This window comes from Dendrobates tinctorius, unplaced genomic scaffold, assembly GCF_039654945.1.
Source record: "Dendrobates tinctorius isolate UK_male_01 unplaced genomic scaffold, ASM3965494v1 ptg000095l, whole genome shotgun sequence".
Classification (NCBI taxonomy): domain Eukaryota; kingdom Metazoa; phylum Chordata; class Amphibia; order Anura; family Dendrobatidae; genus Dendrobates; species Dendrobates tinctorius.
Genome location: NW_027361763.1, coordinates 8,035,222 through 8,054,642, shown reverse-complemented (window position 1 = coordinate 8,054,642; position 19,421 = coordinate 8,035,222). Strand labels below are relative to the sequence as shown.

At 47.8% G+C, this 19,421-nt stretch overlaps 1 protein-coding gene and 1 long non-coding RNA gene across 2 annotated transcripts in view; one reads left to right on the top strand and one right to left on the bottom strand.

Annotated features, from left to right (window-relative positions):
- LOC141098747 (catenin alpha-2-like) overlaps positions 1-19,421 on the top strand; it is a 767,899-nt gene that overhangs the window by 480,958 nt on the left and 267,520 nt on the right. The window lies entirely within an intron of this gene.
- The window catches only part of LOC141098748 (uncharacterized), a 170,441-nt gene that overhangs the window by 97,101 nt on the left and 53,919 nt on the right, over positions 1-19,421 (bottom strand). Inside the window, exon 2 of the long non-coding RNA XR_012234346.1 lies at positions 7,592-7,651. This is a non-coding gene — a long non-coding RNA (uncharacterized lncRNA). The remainder of the gene's footprint in view (positions 1-7,591; positions 7,652-19,421) is intronic.

Below are 19,421 nucleotides of genomic sequence, written 5' to 3'. Positions count from 1 at the left end.
GTATGGGCCTTCCCAGGCTGCCTGAAGCTTATCCGTTGGTACGGGGACCAGCACCCACACCTTTTGATCCACCAGGTAGGTCCGCTCCCGGGCGTTCTGGTCGTACCAGTGCTTCTGGTCAGCCTGAGCCTGCGTCATGTTGTCATGCACCAACTGCTTCAAGGTCTGCATCTTGTCACGGAGGCGCATGACATAATCCACGTTGGACACTTCTGTGGGGTTTGGCTCATCTTCCCAGGATACTCTTATCAACCCAAGGGGTCCCCGGACTCGCCTGCAATGCAGGAGCTCGAAGGGGGAGAACCCGGTCGAGGCCTGTGGAACTTCTCTGTAAGCGAACAGCAGGTGTGGGAGGTACCGCTCCCAGTCGCGCCCTTGGGTCTCAACCAGCATGTGGAGCATCTGTTTGAGGGTACCGTTGAAGCGTTCACACAAACCATTAGTCTGTGGGTGATATGCACTCGATGCCAGGTGCTTCACCTGAATTTTCTCACAGAGAGCCTCCATTAGGCGAGACATAAATTGGGTCCCTTGATCGGTAAGCATCTCCCTGGGAAATCCTACCCTTGAAAAGATGGTCACCAGTGCGTCAGCCACCTTATCTGCCCTGGTTGAAGACAGAGCTACTGCCTCTGGGTACCGGGTAGCGTAGTCTACCACGGTGAAAATGTATCGCTTTCCAGAGCTGCTGGGGACGGCCAGCGGGCCTGCAATGTCCACCGCGATTCTCTGGAAAGGCTCCTCTATCACCGGCAAAGGAATAAGGGGAGCCTTAAGAGCAGGCCCCGCCTTACCCACTTTTTGACAGGTGTTACAGGAGCGGCAGTAGGTCGTGACATCTGTCCCCATCTTGGGCCAATAGAAGTGTTGAGACAGCCGTGCCTTTGTTTTGCTGATCCCCAAGTGTCCAACGAGTGGAATCTCATGGGCAATCCGCAACAACTCAGTTCTAAACTGTAAGGGGAAGACTAGCTGTCTTTCCCTCAACCACTCCTTTTGGGGATCTCCTGGTACTGTCTCCCGGTACAACCTTCCTCGTTCCCAGAACACCCTCTCCTTATCAGGCTCGGAGGTGGGCGTCTCGGCGAGGTGTCTCAATTTCTCCAGGCTGGCATCTGAGTGCAGAGCAGCCTGGAACTCCTTGCTGGAGGCTGCCAGAAGTGACGTCAGGGTCCCTTCCTTACTGGGACCCTCTGGAACCGGCTCTGCGTTCACCTCTGGTTCAGTTTCTCCTGTAGCAGAAGAGGGTCCAGAAGGCAGGGCGCTACCTGCGATCTGGGCACTCTGACTGCGTGTGACAGCGGCTATGTATGCTGTCTCCCTGGGGATTTCTACAGACCCACCGATCGGCGCTGCCATGGGCTCTACCTCCCCATCCACCCCCAACACTCCAGGAGCAGTGCTACTTATGGGCCAGTTACCATCCTCGGTGGCACTGGTCAGTTGCATGGCATTACCTTCCTCATGGTCCCCATGCACCTCCCCCTTTCCTTGAGCACCGTTGCTTGCTCCTGCCAGGGGTTCCTCAGCTGTCTCACTCCGCAGAGTGACGGGGTTGAGCACTTCCGTACCTGTGGACACATCTACCATTTCAAAGAAATGGTTAACAGGTTTAGTCGGCACAGATACATTATCATTCCTAGGAAAAGAGTGGTTATCAGATTTCTTTGGTACAGTTACATCACCATCAGCATCATTCCTGAGGAGAGAATGATTGTTAGTTGCATCATTACTCATCACGTCATTAGCAGGTAACACATTCAGTTTCCCGTCATCATCATCATCATCATCAGGTTTAACGTTACCCTTATTATCAGACTTGGGAGGGGTGTCAGGGACGTATGGACAATGGGTGCCTCCAATCCCGGTGACAGTCAGGGTTTTCCCCTCAACAAACTCTTCAGGGGTTGCCAGTCCAGGACGGATGAGGGTTCGTTCAGCCCCGGTGTCCTTGAGGCCTGTAGCAAGACGGGCCCCCACCTGAACAGGTTGAACATTGTCGTCAATCCTCCCAACCACACCTCCCACAAAAAGAACGTTGGGCCCAGAGGCCTTGGCTGGGGGGTTCTTCGGCCTTTCCGCACAGGTGTAACTGAGGTGACCAGGCCGCTTGCAGTGGAAACATAGACGACTGTCAGTAGTCAGCCTGGTGTTGGCAACAGGGACAGGGCCTCCGGAGAGACGGCTAGCTGGGGCACTGGGGTTGGTTGCAGGCTTACCCCCTCTCCAGCTGGTGGTGACTGGCCTCCGCGTCTCTGGCTTCCGGTTGGCCTCATAGTTGTCGTCAATCTGCGCCGCTTTATCCGCATTCGTTGGTTCGCGGTCCAGGATGAACTGCCGGACCTCAGCTGGGCAGAGATGCAGGAACTGGTCTTTGATCATAAGGTCCCATAGCTGCTCAAAGGAATCAACGGACAGTCCATGGATCCACTGGTCAAAGTGGGTCCTGAGTCCTTGCACCACATCACTATAGCTATCGTGTGGGCCACGTTGGAGGTTCCGGAACTTGTTTCGGTATACCTCAGGTGTCAGCCGCTATTTGGCGATCAGAGCCTGCTTTATGGCATCATAGTCATAGTCGCCTTCTGACGGAAGAGACACAAACGCCTCCAGAGCTTTGCCTTTTAGCCCTGGGGTCAAGTACCTTGCCCATTGGTCTCTAGGCAGCTGGTACTGTCTACAGGCTTTCTCAAAGGCTCACAGAAATGTGTCCAAGTCCCCATCCTTTTCCATCACAGGAAAATGCTCTGGCCGGGGTTTAGGACTCTGGACGCTGCTGGGCCCACTGCTTCGGGCTGTGGGGGCATTCCACCCCCCTTGTTGGAGCAGCTCCAGTTCATGGGCTCTCTGAGCTTCTGCTTGGCGCTCAGCTCTCTCTGCCTCCTGCTCGGCTCGCTGCTCCGCTCTCGCGAGCTTGCTGGATCAGCGCCAGACGTCCATCACGGTCTTCGGCAGGGAGCGCGTCCAAGGCCGCTTGCAGGTAGGGGTCCAGCGCACTCTGGTTGAATGTGGGGTCAGCGTTCAGGAGTGGAGCCTCTGCTGCAGCCCCATTGTCACTTGGGCCAACTTCTGCGCCCACTGGACTCTGGGTGTTGTCCAGCTGCACCAGAGCCGCAATCAATTGATCTCTGGTTTTGCTTGTGGTGTCAATGCCTCGGTATGTGCATACTGCAGCAAGGTTTTCCTTTTTCTGCTGTCTGTACCAGTGTTCTCCTTTTGCCGCCATGGTTGCCAAATAAAAGATAGAAAAGAAAAACAAAGAGAAAGGGAGGGGATACTTGCGAGTACACAAAAATGTCTCAGGACTAGTAACCACTGAGTCTGTTCTCCAAAACCTATGATACAGGATTCCCGCAGGAACCGTGCAGGTTTTTAGTGAGAGGAATGATTGCTCAAACCAAATCACTAATGCTCTAGGATTATCCGACCGCTCTGCCACCAATATTTGACATGAACACAAGCAGGAGGCACGCCGTTGCCACCAAATTGTGACGAACGGCGCAGCCGGTGCCACCAAAACGTCACGGTCCCACCACCGACACGGGTTTGTTAGCGGACGGAGGGACATGACGCACTGCCGGCACACGGCTATCACAGGCACAGTGGAGGCTTATCTTAGTTATCCCACCACCGGCACCACGTGACAGAAATGCAGCAAGCTAATCTTGCTCTAACAATTTACCGGAGGGGGGTATTTTGGATGCCCCACCACTGCTAACAACCTTCCAAGAACTGCAGGGATTTATGTATATCCCACTTTCTCAGTTTCACTTTGGAACTCGCAGCTCTCCGGCGCCCCCCTTATCCTCAGGTCATTCAGGGAACTGCACCTAGGATAATTAGTCGCCGGACGGGCTGCTTGTTGTGCATGGGCCACTAGACTACTGCAGTAAGGGAGTTATCAATGCTGTGGCCGCAGCCCCTCATTCAGCATGTAAGACCCATCCGTACTGCCAGCTAGTCTAGCCAGCCGTGCACACCACGCTGCCACCAGCCACGCGTTACTTAATCAAAAAGTTAATTAAGAGGGTCCGCGGCAAACCCCAAATTAGTAGCGATTATCTAAAAAAGGCGCTTAGTTTGTTTCTTAGAGCATGGAGGCAAACTAATAGATTTTTATCATTTATTCCCAAAAGGGCAGCGATTATACAGATAAAAGTTGCTATAAAGTTGAGACATTAAATATGTACAATACAAATATAAAACAAATGGATTAAAAGGCAGAAAGTAACACTCACATGTGTTCAGTCGATATCAGGCAGACCATGTGGAGGGAGAAGGCGGAGCCACATATCTCCACTCATCTGGGGGTTCTTGTCAGCACGGACTCTGTAGCTCCAACTGACTGGAATTTGCTAAGGAATACCTATAGACTAGGGTTTGTGACCTCATGACATGGGCGGTCTGGAGAGGTCCAACCTCCCTCTCTCGAAGTTATGATTTGGCTACAAAATTTAGAATAACTATATCTAAATGAGAAAAGCCCATACCAACACACATAGGGCATCATTGTTTGTAATTTACCGATTAGAGTGAAACAACTCCAAGCATGCCATACTTAGCATGCCATCTCTCCCTCTCCTCTGGCATTTTCCCCTCCTCCTTCAAACACTCTATCATTACTCCATTACTAAAGAAACCCACCCTCGACCCATCCTGCACAAACAACTACAGACCAGTCTCCAATCTCCCCTTCATCTCTAAACTCTTGGAGCGCCTGATATACTCACGCCTTACCCGTTACCTCTCCACTCACTCCCTCCTAGACCCTTCACAGTCCGGTTTCCGCCCCCTACATTCAACAGAAACTACACTCATCAAAGTGTCCAATGACCTTCTGACAGCAAAACGTAATGGTGACCACTCTCTGCTCATTCTTCTCGACCTTTCTGCAGCTTTCGACACTGTTGACCATCCTCTCCTACTCTCTAGGCTCCAGTCACTAGGCATTAAGGACACTGCTCTTTCCTGGTTCTCCTCCTATCTTTCCGACCGCTCCTTCAGTGTTCTGTTTTCTGGCTCCACTTCATCTCCTCTTCCTCTCATTGTTGGGGTACCTCAGGGCTCAGTCCTTGGCCCCCTTCTCTTCTCTCTCTATACGGCCCCAATTGGACAGACCATCAGCAGATTTGGCTTTCAGTACCATCTTTATGCTGATGACACACATCTGTACACATCATCCCCTGACCTTACCTCCGCTGTACTACAGAACGCCACTGACTGTCTGTCTGCAGTCTCCAACATCATGTCTGCTCTCTATCTGAAACTCAACCTCTCCAAAACTGAACTTCTTCTGCTCCCACCATCTACTAACCTCCCTAAATCTGACATTTCCCTCTCTTTGGGTGGCACCATAATAACACCCCGACAGCAGGCACGCTGTCTGGGTGTTATGTTCGACTCCGATCTCTCCTTCACCTCCCATATACAATCTCTTGCCCGCTCATGCCGCTTACACCTGAAGAACATCTCTAGAATCCGCCCTTTTCTCACCATGGAAACAACAAAAACTCTCACTGTCGCCCTGATCCACTCCCGCCTGGACTACTGTAATGCTCTATTAATTGGCCTCCCTCTCACTCGACTCTCCCCTCTCCAGTCTATCCTTAATGCAGCAGCCAGGGTTGTCCATCTGGCTAATCGTTACTCAGACGCGTCCGCTCTTCGCCAGTCGTTACACTGGCTGCCAATTCATTACAGGGTACAATTCAAAGTACTTGTTCTCACCCACAAAGCTCTCCACAGTGCGGCACCCCCTTACATCTCCTCCCTCATTTCTGTCTATCGGCCTAACCGACCGCTGCGCTCTGCAAATGACTTTCGACTAACCTCTGCCCTAATCCGTACCTCCCACTCCCGACTCCAAGACTTCTCCCGTGCTGCATCAATCCTCTGGAATGCTCTACCCCAAGATATTAGGATCATCCACAATTTGCATAGTTTTAGGCGCTCGCTCAAAACGCATTTGTTCAGAGCGGCCTATCACATTCAGTAATCAAAGTCATGTTATGTTTGTGTGTGTGTAGCCCATTCACTATCTCCATCTAACCCCCACCCCCTGAAGATGGCTGGACCGTCATTGTAAATACATCATTGTAAATACAAACCTATGCTTTGTATCTCCCCCACCTCATTGTAGATTGTAAGCTCCACAAGCAGGGTCGTCTTATTTCGCTTTAATTATTGTATTGTTAACGTTGTTACTTATGACTGTTGTGTTTGAAACTGTTCAACTGTAAAGCGCTGCGGAATATGTTGGCGCTATATAAATAAAGATTATTATTATTTATTATTATTATTACTTAGGACACTCCATTTGGGAGCAATCCATGTCTCAGTTTCTGGAAGTCCGAGAATCATTAAACTTGGGGGTTTTGAAAGCTGGCTTCATTGCGTACACAGTAATATGATTATTATATCTCGACGGTGTATGGTTTTTGCGGTACAGTCTCTTTATATCACCCATAGTTTCATTCAGCCACAGATCTGGGAACAAAGGACTTACTTTAGCTGTGCAGGAGGGGGGGAGGAGAAGAAATCTGCACTGAGGCTTCAGGTTTCACAGGGCTGCACACAGGAAGACACTGGTGTGTGAAGTTGTGAGATAATAGAGGGGGGGGTTGCAGCTACATGACAGAGTGAGTTTCTAGAATGTTCCAGAAACACATCTACAGTACATTACAACAGGCATCAGCATGGGAGATATGTGCAAAGTACGGACTATGGCCATTTCACGCTGGACCCGTTGAAGCGCGGCAGTGCGAAATGGCCGTAGTCCGTACTTTGCACATATCTCTCGTGCCGATGCCTGTATATTCCTGAATAAAGCCTTATATTATTGAACGGTGAGTGCCATCCTTCATCTCTTTGCATTTGGATTTACAATATTGTTGTTTTATTGATTAAGCACCCGTTCTAAGTGGGGTCATGTTTGTACTATGAATTTGTGTGATATCAGACCTCTTGGATTGCATTTTGAAGTCAGGGCGGCGCAGCAGTGATAAGTTTATTCTTTAACTTGGAGGTTCCATCAAAACCCCTCAAGCCGTGCGACGATTTCCAGTTGACCATGTGCACCGGCATCAGTTGGACTTATGGTCAGATGGGATTCAGATGCTCTGGATGCTAATAAGAATTTCAATTCCAAGACAGAATCCAGAGGTCTTTAAAAATGGTAAGATATGTTGTGATTCGCACCTACGTAGTAGCCTAGAAAGTCATTTTTCACCAGGCCCCGAAGCTTCTCACTTCTACTGTGTTGGAGATAACGAGGTCTCAAGTTGACCACTATGAAATGGTTTGGGACATTGCTGAGGCACATGGTGTAATATATTCTAACTTTCCTCCTAACACAAACCCCCAGCAAGATAAGAAAGACATTAAAGCAGCAAAGTCCTAAATTCTCTCCGCTTGGCCTATTCCGGAGAGTCGTGACATGTGATACATAACATTGTGCTCCATTACAGAGATACATTGTACAATCTAAGGAAGCGGGGTCACAAATATTGGCGGCGTCCGCAGTTAGCGAGACAGGTTTATATGGCGTTATCGTAGATGAAATGTTTACAAGCGTACCCGCAAAATACATCACCTGTAATAAAACCAGGAGAGCGTAATAAGATCTGCGAGGGCTCTGATCATCCAGTAAAACCTGCAAATGGAAAATAATTATTAGATTACTGAAAAAAAAAGACTTTATCTTCTCGTTCTCTGGTGAATGGTATCTCAGGTAAGCAGACGTTCAGCCGCAGGGAAATTAGATAATTTTTTTTATATACAGTATATTGGTGGTTTTCACCGACACAGTATGAGGAAATAATGGTCTTATCTCTCCACCCGGGATAATGTTCAGAATTAATGGCCATTGCCGTTCAAAGAGAATAGGAAATGCGTTAGCCGTATTTGGATGCGGAGAAAAGAATAGTCCGCTCCAATCATTAGGGATCCATCACCAATGGACCATTAGTCCTGAGCTTCCGATGGAAAAAAAAGTTGTCCGTAGTTTTCAGGTTAGGACTTTTCTAATAAGCTATTCTCACATGTTAAACATCAGATTTTAATGATCAGTCTTGGTTCATCACATTTCAGGGAATTCCATCTGAAGTCTTGAGAAATTACATGGAGGCATTTACTATAATAACACGGACAGGATAATCTTTTATTCCATTTGGCCGTCTTTTTAGGCAGATGCAGAAACCTGGTCTACCACGCTGTTCTGTCTCCGACATCTGATTCATAATCCTCGATTATCTGCTTGTTAATGTTTTCAGTGTTTTTGGCTCCATCTAGTGACCAGAGTCATAACCGCAGTGCTATTGTAGTTTTACTTTCACTTTGCTTGTATTTCCCCCCATTGCAGTGCATTCTGGTAAGTCTTTCAGTGCATCCTGGTAGCCTTTTGCAAAGGATTATGGTACTTTCCCTCCAGTCCATCATTTTCCTTCAGCGTACATTCAGGAAGCATCTCATTTCTCTTCTCCCCTTGTGATAGCATTGCTGTTTCACAGCGCCAATATACCATCACGTTCAATAAAGCACAGATTCAACTACAGTCTCCTTATTGGACCCCGGTATAGCGGTTTAGCTGCCTGTATAGCTACATGGAGTCTGCTTCATTTAGTGAGGACAGAACACATGCTTTGGTTTACAAATAAAATGGAGGCCAGACACAGCACAGTAAAGTGAACAGCTCCATCAGGGGTTCCATCCAAAATTTAAACAGAATCCCTTGAGTATCGAAGTAGAGTGAAACATAGGCACCTTCTGTTGCCCTCTTTCCATATGTCGTGCTGCCATGCAGTGTACAAACACTTATACCATACAATGTGTAATTAGCGCCTTACAGTATGTTATCTGAAAAAGAGTGCCATACCATATGTTGGCCAAATCCATCAGTTCTTGTGAATTTTTCCCAAAAATTTGTATCACAAAAACTAATATCACAGTTACTACAGTTGCGAGGAGAAGACATATATAACACTATTGGGTCATGAAACACTGTGTCAAACTCTTTGATGGTAACACATCCTTAGCAATGTCAAAGTGACTTCCAAATATATTTATTTCTATGGGAAAGCAGTTGGTAACTATTCTTCACTGTATGCACACTATCTGAGCAGTTTGTTCAGTATTTTATGGCTTTCTCTCACTATCTCTTTTTCTGAGCTATAAGTTGTGACATTCTCTCATTAAACAAATTCATCCCCAAATGGTTGCTGCATTTCCTGCTCCAGCTTTTATATAGGCTATGATAGGCTATGCTATTGTCATAGGGTTACCGCTACAGAATGAAGCAAAAAAGAAAAAAAAGCAGTGTCTGATTTCTCCTACTTCTGCACTGAATAGAAGCACTTAACCTTGTTTTTAAACAGTGTAAATTTCTTTTGGCAGTACAGGGGTTAATCTGACAAGTTGGGAGCTCTGGGAGCTAGAGCTCTCAGCTGTGCATGGTTAGCCACTCCTATCCTCTATATAAACTGGGCCCTGACTGACACACATCGTCAGAGCTTGCTTTTGCTGCATGGCTGGGAGGATAGTAGTTGATGGTTATATGAGAAGGAGTTTGGTGGATTTATCTGTGATTGTTTTGAGTGTGTGATAATTCCCTTTCTTCTCTTACTTTGGCTTTACACCATCCTCCATGCCCTGGTGCATTCCTCTGTTATATTTAAGTGTATATTTGTGTGCTTAGTATTTTCCATCCCCTGTTGGTATTGCCCTGTTCTTTTAGTTGTGTTATGGTGCACCGCAACTCCCGTCTTCCCTGGGTGGAGGAAGGGTACAGACAGAGGGCGGATTCAGGAGCTAAGCCAAGGTACGTGGCCCCGGCATCTTCACCTTCAGAAGTAACCAGGGGAAGAGGATGAGCTAGGGCACCCACTAATGTTAGGGACAAGAACGGAGCCCTTGGTCCCAGGACACGCGACAGAGTCGTCACAGCTATACTGTGTCATGCGATAGCTGCCAGCTATTTTTGGGGAGTCTGTCTGATTAAGCCTGAGGATATGTGAGTCTTGTCTGTTAGATGCAGTCGTCAGAATTATATAAAATGACAGCAGGCATGTTTGGAGATTCACACAAATCAAATGGTAATTTGATCAAATTATCTGGGTCCAGCAAATTTCCTAAAATTTGTCATGGATCTGAATTGCATCAAATCGATTTGCTCAGATATACTCCAAACTTAAAGTAATCTATTTCACTTGGTAATGAATCCAGGAGACAGACTTTCTCTATTTAAAGTAGATGTGTTAACCACTACACTATCAAGCATAATCATGATAGCTAAGGTAATCTAATAATAGTGATGCACTAATCACCAATCTCTGCTCCAGAACCGTCCTCATGGTGCCACGTCTTTAGGAAATTGATAAGGGCCACTGATGTCATTCATGGATTTGCAGGCATCTTTAGAGCATATTATGTTTTCTCTCTTTATTGGGCTTGTGACTACACACTACTCTGGTTCATAATTTTTAAACAGTAACTAAACTTGTTTCTTTGCTTATCCTCCAAAAATTGAAAAATTATGAATTTTTGTAATGTATATTATTACCTTTTTTTGCCTCAGTGCTCTTTTGCTGCCATGTTCATGCCCCTTTTGCAAGCTCCTTTCAACTGCTGCTCAGCAAGAGCTTCAGTCTAGATTCCAAAAATCAGAGAACTGGACTTTCCCTCTCCAGTATTTAAAGGGAATCCGTCACATTGGATAATACTATTAACTTGCAGATATGGGGTAAATCTGAAGGTTAATTGCATTAGAAAGGTGTCTGGCTGCTGTACTGAAAGCAAAGCTCACTGGAGAAAGTGAACTTTAAACCTCCAGAGAGCCACCGGCTTTCAGTCATATAGGTTTGCCACTGCAGCTACAGTCACTGCTCGCAGAACTATGAGAGGCAGCTCTAAGAACGTCCTAGCATTTTGACTGACAGCCGGTCCTGTCAAAGTACAAGGTCGTGCTTACAGCTGACGGTCACTGTTTCCTGAGCTATGACTGTAGCCACGTCACCGTTCATACGTAACTGAAAGTTTTTCACTCACGGAAGATTGAAAGTTAAATTTCTCCCATTAGCTGCACTTTCAGTACAGCAGCCTGGCATCTTTCTAATGCAAATAACCTGCTGATTAACCCTAAATCTACAGGTTAATATCTTTATCTGACATAATACGTTCCTTTTCCATAAGGAGAGTTTGTTTACATTACTCAGATTGTTTGAATACAGCATACAGATCTTGCTAAGCAGCAGCTGAAAGGAGCTTCTAAAGGTGCATAAACTTGGAGAGAAGAAAGCAAAATAAGATAATGAAGTATAGTAGAAAAATTGATAACTTGCGATACCTAAAGGATAATTAAATAAAAAACACTAACTCATTCTTTGCTCCTTACCTTGCAACAATACTTCTATTGGCTGCTTCTACAATAAGGTCAGAAAAAGTTCCTTTTTAACCCGGTCAGATGGGTGACAGATTAGTGTCTGCCTCATACCTGGATTACCTCTGTATGAATCCATCCCATTGGATTACCTGTGCATGACGAAGCTCTGAATAGGCACAAGTTGTCAGTAGAGTTGAGCGAAACGGGTCGAAAAAATTCAAAAGTCGCCGACTTTTGGCAAAGTCGGGTTTCATGAAACGAAACCCGACCCTAGGATGAGGTCGGCCACGAGGTCGGCGACTTACGCGCCAAAGTCGCGTTTCAAAAGTTTGTTTTGCGCTCTTTTTCAGCCAATCAGGATCCACGGACACTGTGGGCAACGTGATGACATATGCACGGGTCACCACCATCTTTCAGAAGGGCATGCAAGTGATTGGCTTGCTTTGGGCGGCGTCACAGGGGGTATAAAAGGGCGTGCACGCCGACCGCCATGTTACTCATGCTGATCTCAGAATAGGGAGAGCTGCTGCTGCTGATGATTTTGTAGGGAGAGCGTTAGGCAGGGAAGAAGGCACCAAAAACTGCTTCTGCTGCTAGCGATTTTGCCTGTACAACACACCAGTCACTGTGCAGTGCAAGGGGAGGCTATATAGTGGTGTATCAGTGGTGTTGGTTGTTGGGCTGCCTTCTAAGGCTTCCTGACATTCCTGCATTGCTGTTTACCCACTGCTCCGCAAACTGCTTTTTTAAAAGCAATCACAATTTTTTTTTTTTGTCCTGCTGAGGTACTGAGCGTGCATTTTTTCACACCATACAGCGGCGTACGCTCCTCACACAGTACCGTGTAACGGCTGTTATCACAGCCACAGTGAAGCTATCAGTGAGTCACTCTGTGAGAATAAGTCGAGGACATGTTCCGTTCTTACAGACCTGCACTCTAGGGAGATTCCAATTCTGCCCAATTCTACATACACCTTGTAGTTTGTGATACACTAGCCAATTTCTGCCTGTAACAGAGCGCTCAGATACTCAGTGGGCCTCACACAATCCATAATTGTCCAGTGTCCACAAATGTGTGCAGAAATTCAAAATCTCCCTTATCCTCTAGTCACTTTGGTCACAGCTCTGCCATCGAGCCTGTGACAGAGCGCTCAGATACTCAGTGGGCCTCACACAATCCATAAGTGTCCAGTGTCCACAAGTGTGTGCATAAATTCAAAATCTCCCTTATCCTCTAGTCACTTTGGTCACAGCTCTGCCATCGAGCCTGTGACAGAGCGCTCAGATACTCAGTGGGCCTCACACAATCCATAAGTGTCCAGTGTCCACAAGTGTGTGCAGAAATTCAAAATCTCCCTTATCCTCTAGTCACTTTGGTCACAGCTCTGCCATCGAGCCTGTGACAGAGCGCTCAGATACTCAGTGGGCCTCACACAATCCATACGTGTCCAGTGTCCACAAGTGTCTGCAGAAATTCAAAATCTCCCCTGTCCTATAGACACCTTGTACCTTGTTTTACATTACTATACAGTTTGTTGGATTTTGTCTACATTTCTACCAAAAATGAGGAAGGCTGGTGGAAGAGGCCGTGGAATTGGGCGGGGGTTGGCAGCTGGTAATGATGGTGTTGGTGGTGGATCTGATGGTAGTGGCAAGAGCAAAATAGGACCGAATGCAGGAGGTGTTGAGCCTGCATCATCGTCTGGCTACATAAGGCCTCGAACGCTTAGTTTTCTAGGAGTTGGAAAACCGCTTTTAAAGCCAGAGCATCAGGAAAAAGTTTTGTCTTACATTGCTGACTCAGCCTCCTGCTCTATCGCCTCCTCTTCTTCAGTTATAAAAAGTAAAAGCACTGAGTCGTCATTGGAGGCTCATGTTCATGAACCACACCTTTCCTTGTGTCCTTCACCCCAACCAAGATTGAAGGATGACGCAGGCCATACTACTGATTACTCCATGGAGCTGTTTTCACATACCATGCCTGGATTATCAAGTCAAATGGTGAATTACCCAGGCCAAGATGAATCTGACATGGAGTGCACTGATGCACAGCCGCTGATGGATGATTCTGCTGGTACATTCACTCAGAATGGCATCCATTGGGGGAAGAGGGTGCTGCTTCCAATAGCTCAGATGAGGAGCATCCACAGCAGACATCGACATCGCAACAGCTGTTATCTGGCAGGCCCGGAGCACTCCAAAGACAGGTTCCAAACATCAAAAGAGTTGCTGGACAGCTTGTCCAGAGGGTCAAAAGATCACAGCGTGCTAGGCCGCAAAATGTCTGCCAAAGTAGGAAGAGTGCAGTGTGGCACTTTTTTGAACAAAATCCTCATGATCAGGCCAAGGTTATCTGTAAGAAGTGCGCAAAGACCTTTAGCCGAGGGAAAAATCTGAAAAATTTGAATACCAGTTGCATGCTTAGACATTTAACCAGCATGCACTTGCAAGCGTGGACACAACACCAAACCTCAAGTGCCACATGTGCAACTGATCACAACGAAGGTACTCAGCAACGCTACATTGTTTCCCCCACTGTAAGCCCACTGGTTAGCACAGCAGCAAATGTTGAGGTGTCGTTGCAATGCCACAGCAGTCAGGGAATCCCACTGTTATATCAACGAAAGACTGATCCTAGGCCATCAGAAAGAACAACAACTCCATCACCATCATCAACCCTGTCCACCGCTACTTCCACCATATGCAGCTCTCAAGTCCAGCTCACCCTCCCAGACACTATGAGTAGGTCAAGAAAGTAGTCAGTCTCTCATCCGCGTACACTGGGTTTGAACGCCCACATTGCCAAACTAATCTCGTTTGAGATGATGCCCTTTTGGTTGGTGGAAAGCGCAGCTTTCCGCGAACTCATGGCCTATGCAGTACCACGCTATGACCTACCCAGTCGCCACTTCTTCTCTCGCAAAGCCATCCCAGCCCTCCACCATCATGTGAAAGACCGCATTGTCCATGCACTCAAGCAGTCAGTGAGCGGAAAGGTGCACCTCACAACTGATGCATGGTCCAGTCGGCATGGCCAGGGCCGTTACGTGTCCATCACTGCGCACTGGGTTAATGTGGTGGATGCAGGGTCCACAGGGGACAGCGGTGGTGGGAGAGTGCTGCCTAGCCCATGGTATAGGAAACAGTTGGCTGTAGGCGTTCGACCCTCCTCCTCCTCCTCCTCCTCCAGAAGCGAAAGCTCGTCCACAGAGCGCAGTCGTACGAGCACTCCATCTGCAGCTGTCACTGTTGCACACGATGTGTCCCCCTATCGAGCAGCTAGTGGAAAGCGTCAGCAGGCTGTGTTGCAGATGATGTGTTTGGGCGACAGACACACCGCCGAGGTGCTGGCCGAGTACTTGAAGCGACAAACTGAGTCATGGCTGGGCAGTGTATATCTTGAGGCAGGCAAGGTAGTTAGTGATAACGGCCGTAATTTTGTGGCAGCCATAGCCCTTTCAAAACTCAGCCACATACCTTGCTTGGCTCACACCTTGAACCTGGTGGTGCAGTGCTTCCTCAAAAATTATCCGGAGTTAACAGCCCTGCTCCAGAAGGTGCGAAGACTGTGAGCGCACATCCGCCGGTCGCCTGTACACTCCGTTCGTATGCAGAAGCTGCAGCGATTGCTCCACCTTCCCAACCACCGCCTCATTATCGACATTGCAACAAGGTGGAACTCCACCCTGCACATGGTGGAGCGGCTGTGCGAGCAGAGGCAGGCCATAATGCATTTGTGGGAGGATACACGGCCAGGCACTTTGAGAGCAGACATGGAGTTGACAGGTGTGCAGTGGTCGAAGCTGAAAGACCTCTGTAAAGTCCTTCAGTGTTTTGAGGAATGCACACGGCTGGTAAGCGCAGACGACGCCATCCTAAGCATGAGCATCCCACTTATGCGTCTGCTCATGCAAACTTTGACGCACCTTAAGGAGCAGATGTCTGCAACCAATGTTGATGAGGAGGAAGAGGAGGAGGGAATCCTTGATGACATTCAGCCATTGTCTGCTCAGGGACCTCTCCTGGACGAGGTGGAGGAAGAAGAGGAGGAGGAGGATGATGATGGGGATGATTACTTAGGGGAGGAGGATGCATCTCGTGGGGCAAGTGAAAATGTTGGCGTGGCAAGGTCTGGTACAGGGTTTGTGCGTGACTGGAGGGATGTGGATTTGCCAGAAAGTGCTCCTCCAACCAGCACTCGCAGTGCATCATTGACACCGGGAACATTGGCCCACATGTCAGATTATGCCTTGCAGATCCAAAAGAGGGACCCCCGCATTGCCAAAATGATGAACGATGACGACTACTGGTTGGCCAGCATCCTGGATCCACGCTATAAAGGCAAATTACAAAACATCATGCCACAGGAGAACCTTGACCTAATATTGGCTAATAAACAAGCAACTCTGGTAAATCGGTTGCTTGAGGCATTCCCAGCACACAGCAGCGGTGATGGTTCTCACACGAGCCGTATGGGCCGGGGGCAGCTTGGCAGAGGTGTTCGTGGTGCACACAGCAGAAGTGGCGTTGGAGACAAGGGTTTCATGACAATGTTGTGGACTGATTTTTCAAATACCGCTCACACAACTGGTAATACTGCATCGATGGAAAGTGACAGGAGACAGCAGTTGTCAACTATGGTTACAAACTACTTTTCCTCCCATATCGATGTTCTCCCACACAGGTCATTCCCCTTTGACTATTGGGCCGCTAAACTGGACACCTGGCCTGAATTGGCCCAATATGCCTTACAAGAGCTCGCTTGCCCAGCTGCAAGTGTTCTATCGGAAAGAGTCTTCAGTGCAGCTGGATCAATCCTGACAGAAAAAAGGATCCTTCTGTCAACCCAAAATGTGGATAATCTAACCTTCATTAAAATGAACCATGCATGGGTTTCCAAGGATTTTGTCCCACCTTCCCCTGATGACACATAGGGTGACATAAAAATGGCTTGCTTTGGTCCACCTCTTCCTGGGACTTGACCTATTTCGCCTTTTGCATCAGCTGAATGTCCAACATCAACATATGCCACTTTCTAAAACTCCCTAACTGTGCTGCCTCCCCCCCCATGGCCGGGGTCACCACCTAGCGCACGACACCGTGCGAGTGCCGTTGCCCTGGACAGGTGGGTAGGCCAACTCTTGGGCGCGGGCACTGGCACAGGGTCCCTCATAGTGCAATCAAGTGTCTCTGACGGTGGTGGTGCACACCAGCCGTCAGACACACCGCTGTACTATGAGGGTCCCAGTGCTAGTACCGACGCCCACGAGTGGGCCCCCCTTGCTTGGGCAGGGCCCCAGCATTTGCAATCTTTACCTCTCCCTGCTCCTCCGCTGTGTAATCTGGACCGTCAAATCCATACTGTGCCTGACACCGTCTGAGCCTGCCTCCTGATGTATAGACATATATTTTGAATCTGTACGCTATCCATACATGTTATCTGGGGATACGGTACCCTTTCTAACCTTTGTGCAATCACGTGCAATCCATACTGGGCCTAACACCGTCTGAGCCTGCCTCCTGATGTATAGACATATATTTTGAATGTGTACACTATGCTATCCATACATGTTATCTGGGGATACAGTACCCTTTCTAACCTTTGTGCAATCACGTGCAATCCATACTGGGCCTAACACCGTCTGAGCCTGCCTCCTGATGTATAGACATATATTTTGAATTTGTACACTATGCTATCCATACATGTTATCCGGGGATACGGTACCCTTTCTAACATTTTTGCAATAACGTGCAATCCATACTGTGCCTGACACCGTCTGAGCCTGCCTCCTGATGTATAGACATATATTTTGAATGTGTACCCTATCCATACATGTTATCTGGGGATACGGTACCCTTTCTAACCTTTGTGCAATCACGTGCAATCCATACTGGGCCTAACACCGTCTGAGCCTGCCTCCTGATGTATAGACATATATTTTGAATGTGTACGCTATCCATACATGTTATCTGGGGATACGGTACCCTTTCTCACCTTTGTGCAATCACGTGTAATCCATACTGGGCGTGAGAACGGCTGGTGAGCTGTTAAGCAAGCTACAGCACCTGTGGTTTGCACACGTAAGTTTTTAATTTTTTCAGGAATGACGGTTAGGCCTAATTCCGGAACTGCGGTTGACCTGCACTTACTGGGAAATCATCGTTCGCGGGTAATAATTGTAATCAGTGATCCCCATCAGTAACGTTGTTCAGCTGTTTATCTGCACCTGTAAGCGACAAACGCTGGCCTTTTCAGTGTAGCGCACATGCAGCCACGGACATGTAAGGGCATGACACACCAGTTATTGGCCAATCTCATGTGCCAGAGCCTCACGTGTCCCTCTAGTAAGCCGGACTCGGACCGCGGGGCATGATGGAGTCTCGTTCGTTAACGGAATTAAGCTTGCAATGTGTGCATCTGTTCTGTAGCTGGCATGGTTGAGGTTTCCCAGGTGGAGTCGAATTTAACCGTAGGCTCCACTCCTGGTGGTGCCCTTCTGGACATTCCTTTAAGGTTCAGCTTTGCAACCATACTGCCCACGTAAAACAAACACTTTGCCTTCATGAGCGCTGTTTGGAGGGTCATGACTCGTGGGAATAATGCCGCCCAATCAGTTAACCTGCTAGAGAGATCCTTCGTTGCTCCCAAGCATGACATCACACTCCCTAGTAGGAAGGTAATGCCACTGTGGCGACCGTACTCCTGGGGGCGACACAAGTGCACTGATGCCCAGCCACTGCTCGATGAATCTGCTGGTACATTGACCCAGACCACTACATTCCCCTCGCACGCTACACGGCCTGAATCTGACCCTGATGAAACTCAGGTTACCCTTCCCATATACAGTTCCATCTTACACGGTGACAAAGAGGAAGCTGCAGATGAAAGTGCAGGTTCGGCCCACCCGCCATCAGACACACCACCGTACTATCAGGGGCCCTGTGCCAGTGCCGTCGCCAACGAGTGGGCCCCCCCTGCTTGCTCAGGATCACAGCACTTGCAAGGTTGAAATACTGTGCAGTGAGATGGAAGATGGGGACGACGAGGAGTCCAGACTAGTACAGGGATTCCCTAGCGAGGAGACTTATTTGATTGTTTTCAATGTTGGGACAGCAATTTTTGGGGAGCACTATACTCTGGAGAATGATAGATGGGGCCCACCATACACTGGAACATTCCAAAGGTGGACATCAGACACTGGAGCAGCATTTACAGGGCCCATTATACACTAGAGCATTAGAAATGGGGCCCATTATGTTTGGAGCATTATTTGGGCCCATAAGACAGTGGAGCTTCATCCATGGGGACCAACATATACTGTAGCATTATGTGGAGCTCATCATATACTGTTTCAAACATTATATGGGACCAATGATTTTGTATGGAGAAATAGATGGGCCTTGTCATGAGATGTAAAAAGTGAAGTATTTTTCATTGTACTATACCGCTATTTCTCTGCCGTATCGGAGCATGATGAGTTGTGGTATGTGTTAAAGGGGCGCTCTTTCGCCCAGGGCACATGAAAACCTGCAGCCAGCCCTCCCCCCCCACAACTTTAGCCAAATAACCCCCATTTTTCAGTGCGTAACTTGTATTATGAAGTTAATTAAGGTTGACAAGCTTAAGTAAGAAGAATTGATGCTTTTGGCATTCAAATGGGTACTGTAGGTGTGTTTCCTGTCCTCCTCTCACTGCCGACTTTTATTCCCCATTGACTTACATTGGGTTTCGTGTTTCGGGACGACCCCGACTTTTCCCTATAATCGGACGATCTTGCTCGACCCGACTTTTGGAAAAGAAAGGTTTCACGAAACGAAACTCGACCCTAAAAAACCAAAAGTCGCTCAACTCTAGTTGTCAGTCTTCGCCTAGTCTCAATGGATATTTTTGCTGTCACCTCTTGTTTTTCACCTGGATCCTAATCATTTCTTTCTCCTGACTTTTCTACTACTTATCCTTTAACATACCATATTTCGGACCTGTAATCCTTTTTTACTGGCTCTGACCACAGTCTACACCTGGTCATGCTCCAGTCCTGTGTTCTGT